The 16,765-nt window shown below is 46.7% G+C and overlaps 1 non-coding gene across 1 annotated transcript; it reads left to right on the forward strand.

The window, feature by feature from the left end:
- Window positions 1–3,105: 3,105 nt before the first annotated feature.
- trnar-ucu (transfer RNA arginine (anticodon UCU)) lies at window positions 3,106–3,194 on the forward strand. The gene is given in 2 exon segments: window positions 3,106–3,142; window positions 3,159–3,194. It is a non-coding gene; the product is annotated as a tRNA-Arg (tRNA).
- Window positions 3,195–16,765: the final 13,571 nt, after the last annotated feature.

A 16,765-nucleotide genomic window follows, 5' to 3' on the forward strand; every position in this document is an offset into this window, starting at 1 on the left:
AAAAAGTCTATTTGGGAGGAAATAATCTGGACAAAATCCTCAGTGGTTAATAGACGAACATTTAACCTCCAAAGTGGACGTTGAACATTTTTACACTCAAATTTAAGTCCTAAAGTGAGAGTAGAATGATCCGAAATGACTATTGCATTGTAAGTGCAATGCTGAACACATGGTAAGAGTTTGTTGTCAATTAAAAAATAATCAATCCGAGAAAAAGTCTGATGAGCATAAGAGAAGAAGGAATAACCACGTGTAAGTGGATTCAAGAATCGCCATACGTCTGTAACTGCATAATCATTAAGAAAGGAATTTATAATTTTAGCTGACTTTGAGAGAGCTGTTCCCCTTAGAGATGCTCTGTCAAGTTGAGGGTTCAAGCAGAGATTGAAATCTCCCCCAATAATCAAATATCTTGAATGTAAATTTGGTAAGAGGGAGAGAAATTTAATAAAAAAATTATCATCATCAAAATTTGGTGCGTAAATATTAGCCAATACAACCGGAGTATTAAAAAGTGATCCAGAGACAATGATATATCTACCATTACGGTCAGCCAGCACGTCTGATGTATTAAAAGGAATATCTTTATGAATAAGAATAGCCACTCCCCTTGCTCTACTGGTAAATAAGGAATGAAAAGATTGTGAGACCCATTTTCTACGTAACATGGTGTGATCAGAAACATTAAGATGTGTTTCCTGTAAAAAAAACTATTTTAGCTTGTAAATTATGCAAATGATTGATCACTTTGTTAAGCTTAGTGGGACGACCAAGTCCTTTTACATTCCAGCTTACAAAATTTATGATTTTACTTATTGATATACATTTTAAATAAATTATTGAAGATATCTTGAGATATTTTAAAACTTAACAGACAGAATGGATTGTGTAAAATACCAGTAGCCACAAGAAAAAAGAAACAGGGAAAAAAAAATAAATAAATAAAATAAAACAAAATTCTGAACTATAACACATTGATATCCCCCACCCACTTTAACACCTCCCTTAACTAGGTGTATATAAAACCCCATAAGACAAAAAGCACAGACGATGAACTTGTCGTCTAGGATGCGCTACGGAAAAGACAAGCGCGTCATCAGGTGAGAAAAAAAAATAAGCACGCAGACCACAAAGTGCAGTATGTGTCTAGATAGTGCTTAAAATTAAGGCAATAACCAAAGATTTTAAATCTGGTTATTAGGCTAATAAACAGTCAGATGCAGTGTTCTGTTTTTTAGAGAATGAAATAATAGTAGAACAATGGACTGGTCCAAGTAAAATGCAATCAGTTCTCCTTATTCCAAAGATAAAGTACCTTGCAAGAAAATCTGGAATGGACAGTCATCTCAGAAGGTAGCCGACAAGTGATTTTCAGTTATTCGGGCATAACACTGGTCTTTGTTCCAATCGCGTCAGCTGCAAGGGTGTTTTTCACATATTCCATCGCTTTGAGGGGGTCCGTAAATAGCTGCTCTGTATTACCCGGCAAGGTAATTCGGAATCTGGCGGGATGACGAAAGCCAAATCGAGCCCCTTCAACGTTTCGTATGAATTTGCGCACTTCCCCAAAAGCCGCTCTTTTCTTGGCTTCGTTAGCCGTGAGATCAGGAAAGAGATTATAGCCAGATAGCCAGATATTTCCCTTGTATGTCAGCCTTCCTTCTTGACGCGCCGCTTGGAGAATCTGTTCACGAATATGGAAGAAGTGGACTCTAATGATGAAGGGCCTGGGTGGTTGACCCGGTTTGGGCTTTGGTTGAAGTGACCTGTGAGCTCGATCAAGCAGGGCTTCTCCTCCATGTTCAACAGGTCGCGGAGAAAGTTTGAAACAAACTCCGTTGGACGGTTGCCTTCTTCTCCCTCGCTTATTCCGATCAGTCTGATGTTATTCCTCCTTGATCTGCTTTCAAGATCTTCACACTTTAAAGACAGAGCCGTAACCTCAGTCTGAAGTTTAGCCACGGTAGTTTCAAGGTACCTTAAAGAATTGCTCGTTGCTGTCGCCGAATCCTCGACAGCTCTCAGCCGCTCCTCCTGCGAGCCAAGCGATTGTTGAATTGTGGCTACAGCTGAAGTCAACTCTTCTTTCACTCCGTTGATGTCTGATTGTAGACCGCTGATCGCACTTTCAATTTTAATGCAAATGTCATTTTTTATAGACTCCAGCGATTGTTTAAACATTTCAGCTGAAAGTGGTTCTCCCTCGTGGGTACCTCGTGAGTCACCCGAGCTAACGTTAGCCGTATTAGCTCGTGTCTCTTTGCCACCTCGTTTGTTGCCAGGAGCAGCCATTCTACACACGATATCCACAAATTTACTGTCCGAACGTATGTATAAGCCGAGTCAAAGCACACTAAAGTTTGAAATTAACTTCTAGGTCTGATTATTTCTTAAATGAAATGTCACCTGTGAGGAGCTCACTGTGAACGCGTCTACATCGTATTCGCGCGACAGCGCCCCCCTATAAAATTGTATTGCTTTGAGGCGTAATGAATAGTGCGACAAATAGAGTTAAACAACCTCTTTGCTTGGCATTTTTAGACTTACTGTCTTTTTTTGTCTCTGTGTGCATAAACGTCTTTCTTCAGTTTTTAGCATTGGTGCTGTGACTTAGTTGGTCAAAGCGGCTGTCTAATAAACTGGAGATCCTGGGTTCAAATCCCAGCTGTGCCGAATGTACTGGTGCCAGGGTTGCTTTTTGTTAATAAATACGAGTGTTTACGCAGCGAGATGTTTAGCAGTCGGTTTCTTAACAAAACTCAAATCCTTAAGAACGATGCTCGTTCAAGAGGGCTTTGGACGATGGCTTTATATAGCATAGTGTGGTAATGCCTAACCAATTGAACTTTAATATTTCAAGTCCAGACATTCACACATACAGCGCTACCGTTGTTAGTTTTTTTCTTCTTTTTTCGAATAAACAATTAGCCCCTGTCGAGGTCCTTCGGCGCTGTGACTTAGTTGGTCAAAGCGCCTGTCTAGTAAACAGGAGATCCCGCGTCGAATCCCAGCAGTGCCTTGTCCGCAGTTGGCTGTTCTTTCATGGGCCAGAGAGAACCAAAAAGTGTTTTCTGTGCAACAGTGCCAGAGGCAGCAAAGCATTCAGGCTCTGTGGCGCAATGGATAGCGCATTGGACTTCTAGGCTGTCAGCTGAGTCATTCAAAGGTTGTGGGTTCAAGTCCCACTAGAGTCAAAAGCTTTGCTCTTTTTCTTCACTGACTTAAGCCTGGTTAATACTTCTGCGTCAAGTAACCGGCGTAATCCACGGCGCATGCAACGCGCGTAGCTGTGCATTTATACTTCTGCGCGCTGTCTCTGTTGGTCTGCATTAACACTTCCAAAACGCTAGTTGGCAGTGAGGTGTAAATGTTCCTTTGTGTCAAGTTTTTTTTGCTAATTTTTGGCTTTTCCTGAACAATTCCGGGATGTACAAGTGGTTAATGAAAAAATAAAAAAATATAAAAAATACAGACTGTGAAATTTGTTTTTAACAGAAATATTCTGTAAACTGAATTTATGAATTTAAAATGTTAAAAACAGTAAATTACTGGCAACCACAGCTGCCGGTATTTTTCCGTAAAATCAAAAAAGGAAAAAGAAAAATAGCATAACGGTTTTTGTGTCACCATTGTGAAGGATAGTAGCGTCTGTGTTCAAGTCCAAGATGAACTGAAAGTGTTTGATGTTATGCTGCATTTTTTTTTTGTTTAAAGGTAACTGTGTAGTTACTACTGCAGTCAAAATCTGTTTTCTAGTTGCAATCACACATGAACACATTATTGCATCTAATGACTTTACATTTTTGTGCACTAAGCTATGATTATGTAAACTAAACATTGTTTGAGTTCATGAAATATGGTTATTTTCGTACATTTATACAGTTCTATAAAACTTCCATATTTTTCACAGAATTTTTTCAGAAATTTAACAGATATTTTATATCTATATATTATTATTAATTATTATTAATAATATATTTTTTATATATATATATATATATATATATATATATATATATATATATATATATATATATATATATATATATATTAATAAGAGTTTGCTAATTAACACTCTCTTGATGTTGATAATGTTAACACTTTTATAGTGGTTTCCATATTAACTCTGAGGGAGTGTTAATTTTAACTTCAATCTAAAATTTGCAGTGTGGTGGCCAGGATTTTTCTGTTACAAATACTGAAGTTTTATAGAAATGCTTAAACTTACAGAAAATCACTATATTTCATCAACTGATACAGTGTTCAGTTCACTAAAACATAGCTCAGTGCTCAACAATGTAAAGTCATTAAATGCAATAATGTGTGTTAACAATTAGCAAACAGATTGAGACACTGCAAGCTGCAGAGCCACTTGGGCTCCAATGAGAGGGAGTTTGAGCTCCAACTCCTCTTCTTATAAGCTTTTTAAATGTGTACACCCCCCAAAAAAATCCTCACTAGTGTCTGTTAAGTCATTAATATGTACACTATAACCTTTCTAGGAGGCACAACAAAAGGACCACACAGAAGCTGCGTCCCAAATGGCACACTATACACTATGCACTCATGCACTATGTACTCATGCACTTACACACTCAACAGGATAGTACATGTATGTAGTGTTGTCCCAAATGGCACACTAATGTTTTTTTACTAAGCGGAAATTCAAACCGTTTCCCTGATGACGTTTGACTGTTGCCAAATCAGTGAAATAAACGACTGAATTATCAGGTAATACCTGCCATGAGTATAACCGCATTCACCATCGGGAGGCGCTATAATCACTCTCGTAGGAGAATTTTGCTTTCACCATCCAAAATAAATAAAGTTATTCAACATGTGCGTCCGATCGCTCCGCCCCTTCCGCTACGTAAGCAAACCTGCGGTCGTTGAGTGCGTGAAGTGTCCATCATAACACACTTCATTTTAGCAGCTGAATGAGTGCATCATCCGGGTAATTAAAGTGCACTTATTATTTTGAGAGTTTTCAATGTGAACACACTACTTACACTATTTATACTACAAAATGGCGTAAAATAGTGCATAAGTATGCGATTTGGGACGCAGCTACAATGTCTATTGAACCCACGGCTTTAATGCTCCCCCCTTCAACAAAACCTACACAAGGTTCCTACCTCAGTAGTTAACCTGATACTACATCGCCCTTTCAAAGCAAAGGATAAACTATGTGCAGATGCAGAAACAGAAATAACCTTTAGAGTGTTTCTAAACTTTAACAGGAGGCTCTTCCGATTAATTTTACTTAAGTTATAACTCGTAACATAACTAAATGACAATCAACATCAGTAATACCTGTAATCGCATTTATGGCTCTTATTTTTTTCCAATTTGGCTAAGAGTACCATGAACATGAGCTTTAGTTAACACTGTCAACAAAATAAATTAGAGGCGACAAACTCGAATTCCATTCCTAGGAGCGAACAAAGTCTTTTAAAGAAAGAAGGAGGATTCCTTATTCGGGCTGGGAAACTTCTTTCACACACAGGAGACTGCTGACTGGCTGCACTCTGTGCTCCGGGTGTGACAGGAGTGTGTGTGTCATCAAGAACTATGCTCTCAAGTGCTGGCTCAGTTAAGTTAGCAGGTTCTCCTGGAGCCACAGGGGTCGGTGAAAGATGGTATCTGCTCCTTCGTATAGTGCCCCCAGGTGTCTCAATGATGTATGACCTCCAGGCACGTGCACACATAGGGCTCAACCTGTGCAGTGCACATGCCCTTTGTAGTCTTGGATAGAAAGTGCCCTTCCAAAATGATCAAAAGTGCCCCCGCGACGCAGTAGGCGCGCGACAACACCGGTCTTGAGTACGCGCGCGACAACACCGCTCTTGAGTACGCGCGCGATAACACAGCTGATCAGAACGCGCGCGACAACACCGCTCTTCAGTACGCGCGCAACACCCCCCCCCCCCCCTTCAAAAAATTTATCCTGCACATGCCCTTCGGACGGTCTCTACACGGGCCTGATGACCTCGGTGTGCTGGCAGTAGACACCACCGTGCCTCTTTCCACTGTATCTTTGACCCACACATGATCACCAGGCTGAAGGTGCAGCATGTTTTGTGCTCTATGTCTATGGTTATAATACTGTCGCAGTTTTTGTCTGTATCTCCTCTCTGTCCTTTCCAGGTTATCCAGGTCTACACACCCTGGGATGAGCTTGGACGAAATGACAGGAACTGGCGTTCTTATTTTCCTCCCTATCAGAAGTTCAGTGGGACTGTACCTATTCGCCAGGGGAGCGGCACGATATGCTATCAGAGCGAGATAAGGGTCGCCGGATTTCTTGAGGAGACATTTGATTGTCCTCACAGCACGCTCCGCCTCCAATGGGGGCTGGATGTCACATGACTAAAACCCCAATCCCTTGTGAACTGTCTGAAGATCTCAGATGCAAACTGTGGGCCATTGTCTGAGAGGACCACTTCATGTTTGACATGACGAGCGAAGATAGACTTGATGTGATTAATCACAGCTTCAGATGTAGTAGACGTCAGTTTGGCTACTTCAAAATATCTGGAGAAATAGTCCACGATGACTAGGTATTGTTTGTTGTCTATCTGGAATAAATCCGCTCCTACAGTAGACCATGGTCTTGGCGGAAATTCAGTAGACATCATCTTTTCTTTGAAATTGACTCTTTCATGGCTGCACACATCACATTTCTCTATCATGTTGGTCAGCTCTCTGCTGAGCCCTGGCCACCATACTGAATGCTCAGCCCGCTTTCAGCATTTTTTTATTCCCAGATGGCCCTCATGCAACTTGGACAGGATGTCAGCCCTGAGTGACACTGGGATGACTATTCTGCTGCCGTACAATAGTAGACCATCTTGGATTGTGAGCTCACCTTTGAATGGCAGAAATGGCTAGAATAGAAATAGAATAGAAAAATTATCTGGCCATCCTTCGACACAGAATTTCTTCAAGTGATGGAGTGTAGAGTCATTGTCCTGGTGTCTCTGAATTTCTCTTAGCCTCTTTTCTGTAGCTGGGAGGCTCGCTACCACAGAGTCAACATAGAGGTTGATTTCCTCCTCCTGCAATCCTTCTGCAGTATGACTGACAGGAGCTCGGGAAAGCACATCTGCAGTTGCGATGTCCTTGCCAGCCACATGCGATATGGTGTAGGCAAACCGCATTAGTCGCATGCGCAGGCGCTGTATGTGTGGGGGAAGTTCATCTAATCTTTTTGAGCCTAGTAGAAATCAGGGGCTTGTGGTTCGTTTCAATGTAGAAACTCTTCCCAACAAGGAACTCTGCGAACCTCTCACAGGCCCATGTTGATGCTAGTGTCTCCTTCTCAATCTGGGCGTATCGCTGGTCAGTGCTGCTGAGGGCTCTCCAGGTATACACCACAGGTTTCCACTCTGTGTCTGTTTGCCGCTGGAGAGGAACGGGAAGAGTCAGCGGAGACGAGTGTTTTAGCATAAGGATCATACAACGCAAGCCCTGGGGGTGTCGTCAGTTTATCTTTGATATTATCGAAGTCCTGCTGTTCTTGAGGCCCCCAGGCCCACATACTGGACTTCCTCAGCAGGTCTCTGAGCGGTCGTGTTCTCACCGCTAAGTGAGGCAGGAATTTCCCCAGGTGGTTTGTCATTCCCTGGAAGCGCCTTACCTCGCTAACATTACTTGGCGCTGGCATGGGTTTTACAGCGCTCACTTTGTCAGGATCAGTGCTGACACCTGATGCCTCTGTAACCTGCCCCAGGAACTTTATCCTGCTCTTAGAAAACTCACACTTATCATTGAGTGCAGTGCCACCGCAGCGAGCCCACCTAGCAGTGGTGTACACAGCCCCTCCACAACGTAAATTTCCCCCTTAGTACTTTTACTGTTTTTTTCAGGGAGTTGCGGTGAACTTGCCCTTCACATTCAGACGAGACCCTCCTGGTCCCAGTAGAACCCTTGTTGACCTCTCCAGCCTACTGAATTGGCCCTGGTTATACAGCATTTCTGATATAGCGGTGACGTCTGCGCCAGTGTCAATTTTAAAGCGTGCATTTAGATTCTCCACATGCATGTCTGTCATCCATGGGCTGTCATTAGCATCTGCTGACAGTGAACCCAAAAATGCAACTTTCTCACCAGTGTCCTCAATCACTGTAGCTACATGCCTTTCACACATTCTTTTGGTTTTACACACCCTGGCGTAATGTCCTTTTTTCCTGCAGTTATTGCATATTACATCTTTGGCTGGACATTGTTGTTGGCTATGCCATCTTGAGTCACCACATCTGCTGCATTGTGCCTGTCTTTCCTTCTGTTGTTTTTGTTCTGTGTGTTTGTATTGTGGCTTGAGTTGTTTAGCGCGTGCCCTGTTTCGCTGTCTTGTGTGCACGCTGTCAAGCTGAGCATTAGAGATATCAGCTTTAAAGTTAATTTTTAGCATTTCTTGTTGCTTCTTCACCTGCTCGCTTTGTCTAGCTCTGGTAATTGCTTTCTTTATAGTCAGTTCAGGATCGAGTTTTAGCTGTTCTGACAAGCGTTTATCTCTCAAACCCACCACAAGTCTGTCTCTCACTATTTCGTCATGCAAAGCCCCGTATCCGGTGTGTTCCGCTAGGCAGTGCAGCACTGTGTGAAAGCTGTTGGGCGACTCGCCCGTTTCTTGCTGCCTCAGGTTAAACTTTGCCCTCTCAAAGATCACATTTCTGCGTGTTACAAAGTGAGCATCCAACTTTGTCTTAACTGTGTCGTACTCACTCGCTTCCACTGGGCTGAGGTGCAGGGAAAACAATATATCCACCGCCTCCTCCCCCATTGTTTAAATTAGTGCATTTACTTGATTTTTATCCGCTTGCGTCTCCAATCCAGATGTGATGCGGAATCTGTTAAAGCGTATAATACATTTAGTCAAGTCTTCTGCTTTAAATATAAACTTCTCTGGTGGAGAAACTTGAAACTGATTCATTTTGCAGTCCGTGAGCTCGCTAGCATTAGCCCCGAGCTTTCAGTAAACGGCAGAGAGAAACAAATAGCCTGCGTACTGTGTTGTCTCTTATTTGTTCGACATCCGTTAATATTACGTTTTTGCTTCTGACACAATGTTAAGTGGTTAATATGTACACTATAACTTTTCTAGGAGGCACATCAGAAGGACCACACAGTATGTCTATTAAACCCACGGCTTTAATGTTCCCCCTTCAACAAACACCTACACAAGGTTCCTACCTCAGTAGTTAACCTGATACTACAGTGTTTGGGTGGACTCCAGGCTATCTGATGAAGGCAGTAAGGTTAGACAAATTAGACCACCAATGGTTTAACTATGGTTTAACAAGAGCCGATGGAGCCCTAAAGCAAAGGGAGGGGGCGGGAATAATCATATTCTGCTCCGGGTCACCAGCAGCTCTTGGTTCACCCAGCTAAACCAGCCACGTCAGTCTGCCCTCCCTTCAGACTAACGTGGCTGGTTTAACCAAAAGCTGTTGGTGGCCTAAAGCAAAGGGGAAATAAGAACACCAATTTCTGCTCCAGGTCACCAGCAGCTCTTTTGGTAACCCAGTTAAACCAGCCACGTCAGCCCGCTCCTCTTATTCCATTTGGGGGGGGAAGGGGGGGCTGGCTGACGTGGCTGATTTAACCAAGAGCTGCTGGTGCCTTGGAGCAGAAACGGAGAAACAAAAAGGTGGAAATGCTGACCGGCGGATAGATCACTTACTTAGGAGGGCAGGGATGTTCCTTCCAGCGGTCTGGGGACAGCGTACCAGGCTGGCCTTAGAGATTAGTCTGCTTTCCTTCGCCTGCTTGGTTCTGACCTTGTACACGATGAAATGCCAGCATTTGCCGCAAATGAGAGCTCTGACCTCCCTGCGAATCAGTACCAGGGCCATGCTGGAGAGGCGGCAGGAGGCCGGCGGGGTTTCTGAGAGGTAGTCTAGAAACTGGGCTTGGTTTTTTAGATAGTGCTGTCTCATTGGCTCGGTCATCCGCGTGCGGCCCAGTAGGGCAGGCCAAGCTCGGATTCGGGCTGGCTGATTGAGAAAAAGGAAGTACTCTGGCTCCGCGGTGCCTTTTGCCATGTATCCCAAAAAAGTCTTGATCCTGCCCAGCTTGGAAGTGACGTTGTTCCGTAGGCGGGCGGTAGGCTCGCTGCCCAGTTGGAAGCCTTCAAATTCCCCCAAAAGCAGGTCTGCAGAAAGGGGACAACCAAGAGTCAGCAGAAATGACGACATAACCCCACCAACCCAACAGCAAAGTGCTATAAAAATACTTAACTCAGTGTGAGGACGTGGTCCGCGAATGGGTAGGCTTCCAAAGGCTTCCAAAGGCTCGGGGGGCGTCGGACCTCCGGCTGCTCCTCGCCTGGGGGCCTAGTGTCGATGGTGCAGGAGGCGACCTGGTTCTCCTCTTCCTCCTCCTCTCTTCCCCCCTCCTCAACTCCCGGTAGAGGTGCGTGAATTGGACCAGGGTAGACCTCATCTTGTCCACTTGCTTGCCGAGGTCTGTGAGCTGGGCCTGTATGTGCTTTGTAGCACGCCTGCAGCCGGGGTTGGCGAAAGGACAGCTAGCCTCTAGGCCGTCCGAGTCCCGCTCCTCCTCGGAGGACGACGCTAGCTGAGACATGACGGGAACCGCCGGCTGGGTGGACAGCAGCCATTGCAAATTCCGAGCCACTTTCTGACAATTGGCTCTTACCATAGCCTCTATCCAGCCCGAGGCCGAGAACTCTGCATGCCGCTTCAAGTGCCTGTCTAGGCGGGCTGGCATTCTGCGACAGCCGGGCATGGGGTCCTCCGCATGTCCACGCGACCAGCACGAGTAATAGCCCCTTCTCATCCGAGTTGGTCAACTTGTGGACGGGCTGTAAGGTGAGGCGAGAGGCGGCTGTAGTCGTTGAGGCACAGCTCACATTCAGACATGACCATGCAAGACCAAGGCTGAAGGGGAAAGAGACCCACACGCCACGTGCAGCGGTTCAAAAGAGGGCGGAGCCGGCGTCCACTTTTGCGTCATGGATCTTTCTCTTAAAGGGGAAAGACACCCCCCCCCCCGCGGGGTGGAAACCGATGCCTACGAGATCCATTTGGTTCAATGCCTCTCTTGTTACGACTCAAGGGGGAGGGGGGTGTCCAGGGGGGCGAGCTGGCGGGCTGAGCGGCAGACATGCTCTGGGTCAAAGCCAGACGGGCCATCTGAGTCCTCACCCACGGATAGAGGCGGGAAGGGGGGGAAGTTGTGTGCGGAGGGACACCCCCACACCTACCTGAAAGCATGCCCTGGACAGGGAGGAAACAACCACACCCATAGAGGCTGACCCATTGGTGCTTGGGGGCCGGGGTGGGGGCCTAACCCCTGGGGCGTCACACGAGCTCCTATCGCTCAGTATCAGAGGGGTTCAGCAGCAAGACTGTCAGAAACTAAGTCCGGGATTTCTCACGTTCCCTGAAATCCTGACGGCAGGTCAGAGAATTTTGGCATCGGGCAAATATCTCCAGGCGCGGGACGTCCCCACTGGTAACCCGGGAAGGGTGGTCTCTTGTCGGACATGACTTGGTGGGCTTGGGCCTGGGTCTAATCAACGCCCCCTGTGAGCACCTGCTGGCACGTTTTCTCTTTTGGAACTTTCTCACTCCAGATGCATAAATGGTGCCGCTGGTGACCAATGCTGGAGCCACTGGTCTCCAAGGCCCCATGTCACACGCTCTGCCCAGGGACCCCCCACTCTCCGGGAGCAAGCGCCGGTCCCCAAAGACCCTCTAGATTTGACTCCTGATCGCCAGCGGGGACACTGACTTTCCCATAGAGCACGGGCAAGACAGATGTGCTGCTGGTGACCCAACCGGCTTTGGCGCCAGAACGCGCACGGGCTAGCCTGAGGGGAAACGGTCGCGCTCGTGCGCGGCTTGACAGCTCAGCAATGGGCTCCTGACTCCGTGACGCGTGCGCACCTGCCTTGCCCGGGTACGGACACGCCTCCTGGGGCTGCTGGCCTGCCCTTAGACCCCTGGTTTGTTCAACCGGTAAAGCCAAAATTATTCCAAGTCTCGTTTTTTTCACCTTCACCGAAAACAGAGCGGCAGGTCAGAGAAACTCAGCATTGCACATGCATCTCCAGGCGCGGGACATGCCGGGAAAGCTCATTTCAGCAATGGCTTGGTGAGCTGGGGCCTGGGTTTCATTAACTCCACCGAAAAGCGCATTGTTTCCACCTGCCGTTCCACAGACAGAACGAGTTCCTGCCGGAGCTTAAGCCATATGCATAAACGGTGCCACTGGTAACCCTACAGGGGCTACACAGCACGCACCTGTCTTGCCTGGGCTCGGGCACTCCGACCTGGGGCTGCGTTTGATGCCTTTGGACCCTGGTTCCTCGCCTGCACCAGGGTCATAGCACGCACCTGCCTTGCCCAGGCTTAGGCACTCCTACCTGGGGCTGCGTTTGATGCCTTTTGGCCCTGGTTCTTCACCTGCACCAGGGTCATAGTGCGCACCTGCCTTGCCCAGGCTCGGGTACTCCTACCTGGGGCTACGTTTGATGCCTTTTGCCCCTGGTTCCTTGCCTGCACAAGGGTCATAGCACGCACCTGCCTTGCCCGGGCTCGGGCACTCCTACCTGGCAGCGTTTGATACCTTTGGACCCTGGTTCCTTGCCTGCACAAGGGTCATAGCGCGCACCTGCCTTGCCCGGGTGCGCCTCTGGGGGCAGCTGGCCTGCCCTTAGACCCCTGTTTCGTTTAACAGCTAAAGCCAAAATTATTTTAAGTCCCGTTTTTTTCACCTTCACCGAAAACCTAACGGCAGGTCAGAGAACCCCAGCGTCGCGCATGCATTTCCAGGCGGGGGACATGCTGAGAAAGGTGGTCTCTATTCGGGAAGGTCATGGTGGGCTTGGGCCTGGGTCTAACCAACTTCCCCGGTGATCGCATCCATAAGTTTGCCAGCGGTTGTTCCAAAGACCCACCATCCCCCTCAAACTGACTTTGTCGTGCTAGTGACCCACCATCCCCTCAAACTGACTTTGTCGTGCTAGAGACCCACCATCCCCCTCAAACTGACTTTGTCGTGCTAGAGACCCACCATCCTCCTCAAACTGACTTTGTCGTGCTAGAGACCCACCATCCCCCTCAAACTGACTTTGTCATGCTAGTGACCCACCATCCTCTCAAACAGACTTTGTCATGCTAGAGACCCACCATCCCCCTCAAACTGACTTTGTCGTGCTAGTGACCCACCATCCCCTCAAACTGACTTTGTCGTGCTAGAGACCCACCATCCCCCTCAAACTGACTTTGTCGTGCTAGAGACCCACCATCCCCCTCAAACTGACTTTTGTAGTGCTAGTGACCCACCATCCCCCTCAAACTGACTTTGTCGTGCTAGAGACCCACCATCCCCCTCAAACTGACTTTTGTAGTGCTAGTGACCCACCATTCCCTCAAATTGACTTTGTCGTGCTAGAGACCCACCATCCCCCTCAAACTGACTTTGTCGTGCTAGAGACTCACCATCCCTCAAATGAGTGTTCTATTCCAAACAGAAAAAATGCATGTCGTATACCAAATTGAATTTTTTTACGAATTTTTAAAACTTTTTTTACTCAAAATAGCAACGCACCAACAATGCGCCTTAACACACTAATCAAACATTTTTGTTTAATAAGTTTTCTTGTATTACCCATGTTTCCTCCATCTCTGTGATCAGCTAGTTCCCATCAGGTTTTTAGAAATCTCTTCTATTCTGTTGTGAGGGTAATTGTGTCAGTCCTGAAATCACAAAGTACTTTTTAAAAGCTGTATTAGTTTGACGTTACAGTGAAAGTATGTACTAATGTTCCTGCTGAAAAACACAGCTTAAAATTGTCTAAACTGGTTGGCAGGTTTAAGCTGTTTTTCCACAAGGGGTTTCAATTCGTGTTTGACAGTACAGTAGATATTTTAGGCTATTTACTACACGACCTCCTAATAAACATTGATAACAAAACATTGTCATTAAAAGCTAAAAGTTTATAAACAAAAGCCCATTACTATGCCAAGGCGCTAACAGAGTTTTTACACACTCTAACCATCACTATAAAATAAATATTCAACACAAATGTCAATTACCAGTAAGAAAAGAGTCGGGAACAGCTGTATGTAATATTCAAGTACTTTTAAGGACTAAACTTACCTGAAATTGGCGAAAGCAGCCGCATGAGCAGCTTTGTTGACAGCCAGATTGAGTGCCGTTGCTTAGGGATTAGAGTGTCGACTCCAAAATATTCCAACGTATCTATTCCTCAATGGACATTGTGCTGGAATTGACTTGAAGACAAGAATCGACTCCCAGAGACGAGTCTGTTTTTTTTTTAACCCTCCAGAATGAAGCAGTTACACGCTACACTACAGTTATAACGCTCATTCAGAGCACGATGAACATCGAAGACAAGTTTTATGCGTTTGCTTTTCTACAGAATGTTAGGCTTACACACATCTACAAATTACATGTAAATGTATCAACTTATAACAGCATAATACTCAGTATTCACTACTCATGAGTACTTTTAAAAGGGCTACTTTTTACTCCTACTTTGAGTAATATTTACAACAGGTACATTTACTCTACTCTCACTATATTTTTTTATGCAAGTAATGGTACTTTTACTTAAGTATGCTTTCTCAGTACTCTTTCCACCACTGCCGGTGGGAAACAATCTTTCCTGACCAACCTGTCGAGATGTCCTGCGCCTGGAAGTACGTGCCTGATGCCAAATGCCTCTGACCTGCCATCAGGATTTTGGGGACGGCGTGAAATTGTGGACTTTGTTTGTTGATAGTTGTGCGGTTAAACAAACCAGGGGGTTCTAAGGCCAGGCTGGTCTGCCTGAACAGGTGTGTCCATTTCCCGTGAGCCTTCGGCCGCACCTCTTGGCACGATTGGGAAAAAAGCAGGGGCTCTAAGGCCAGGCTGGTCTGACCGAGCAGGTGCATCCATTTCCCGCTAGCCTTTGACCGCGCGTCCTGGCACAAGGGAAAAAAGTAGGTGGTCTAAGGGCAGGCTGGTCTGCCCGAGTAAGTGTGTCTGTTTCTTGCAAGCCGTCAGCCGTGGGTCCTGGCTCAATGGCAAAAAAGCAGGGGATCAATGACCAAGCCGTCTGCCTGAGCAGCTGTGTCTGTTTCCTGCGAGCCTTTGGCTGTGCGTTCTGGCAAAATAGGAAAGAGCCAGGGGAGCTATAACCAGGCTGATCTGCCCAAGCAGGTGCATCCGTTTCTGGCGAGCATTTGGTCGTGCATCCCGGCATGGTTGGGAAAGAACCAAGGGGTCTGTACGTAGACTAGCTGCCCCAGCAAACACGTTCGAACCCTGCCAACCGAGCAAGGTTAACACAGAACTCCTATATCATCTGTTGCTAGAACTACGCGTCATTGGTGCACCCCAGCCACCTCAAAATTTGAGCACTGCCATAGGTAGTGGAACTTGGAAAGGCTGGTGCACCCCTGCTGTCTGAACCACAGTATATTAAGGTGGTGGAGAGGGTGGTGCCCCAGAGCCAGGTGGGTCACCAACAGAACAACTAGCACATGCTTTTTCTCTAAGTCCATATTCCCGGGCTTAAAAGTGGGGTGCTTGGGCACTGCTGGAGAACAGGTGTCAATCACGAGAACCCTGTGGGGCTGGCGATGGCCCCAGAAAGGGTGTGGGTCCCTAGGCAGAAGGGGTGTGATTTGTGGGATATTGAGCTCAGTGGTTCCAGCCCCCCTAACGTGGACCCTGGCTCCCTGGGAAGTGAGAGCTAGTTCAGTGAGTTTGCAGGGTGGTGGGTCTTTCTAGCAAGCGTCTGGAACGACTAGGCCAGTTTGTGGAATTGTTGGTCTTTCTAGCGAGCTATCATGGTCCAGTTGGAAGATGGCTGGTCTAATGACTGGTGGGCACAATGACGCCCACTAAATGTCCTGAAAAAGTGCATGTTCGATCAGGTTCTACGATTCTTTTTGAAAAAGGGAAAAGCCGTGCAAAAGCTCCCATGGCTGGCGCAGTAAAGCTGCCCAAAAAGGTGTGTGTGTTTGGTGGGGTTCTACTAAACCCTTTGAAAAAGGAAAAGCAGTGCTCAAGCTTCAGCGGCTGGTGCAGTAAAGCTGCCCAAAACGGTGCGTGTTCGATAGGGCTCATACCATCCCTTTGTGGGAAAGAGAAGGAAAAAAAGCTGTGCAAAAGCTCCCATGGCTGGCACAGTAAAGCTGCCAAAATAGTGCGTGTTCGATGGGGCTCATACCATCCCTTTGTGGGAAAGAGAAAGAAAAAGGCTGTGTAAAAGCTCCGACGGCTGGCGCAGTAAAGCTGCCCAAACGGTGCGTTGTTCCTTGGACACACATGGTTCCTTTGAAAGAGGAATGGGGAAATCCCCCAAAAGTAGTTACAGCTTATCCATGCATTGGACCAAGGGGATCTTGAAGGTATCGGTTTATACCCCTGGTTCAGGGGTGGATGTTTTCCCCTTTAAGAAGTGTCACCAGCGTCATGATTCGGAAGTGGATGCCTCTGCCGCCTCCTTTTAAACCATTCCCCTCAGTGTGTAAGTCTTTCCCTGCAGCATTGATCTTGGATGGTCATGGCTGAATGTACGCTCTGCTTCAGTCTACAGCTGGCTCTTGTCGCACCTGTTAGCGGTTGACAAGGTGACAAACTCGGAAGAGAAGAGGCTTTTGCTCTCGCTCAGCGCTGGCAATAAGGACACACGTAAGATGCTGTGCCGGGTGCCCAGCTGTTGCAGAACACCGGCCCGTCTAGACAGACACCTGAAGCAGCACACAGAGCTCTCTGC

This window comes from Danio rerio, chromosome 4 (genome assembly GCF_052040795.2).
Source record: "Danio rerio strain M-AB ecotype USA chromosome 4, GRCz13ab, whole genome shotgun sequence".
Taxonomy (NCBI): domain Eukaryota; kingdom Metazoa; phylum Chordata; class Actinopteri; order Cypriniformes; family Danionidae; genus Danio; species Danio rerio.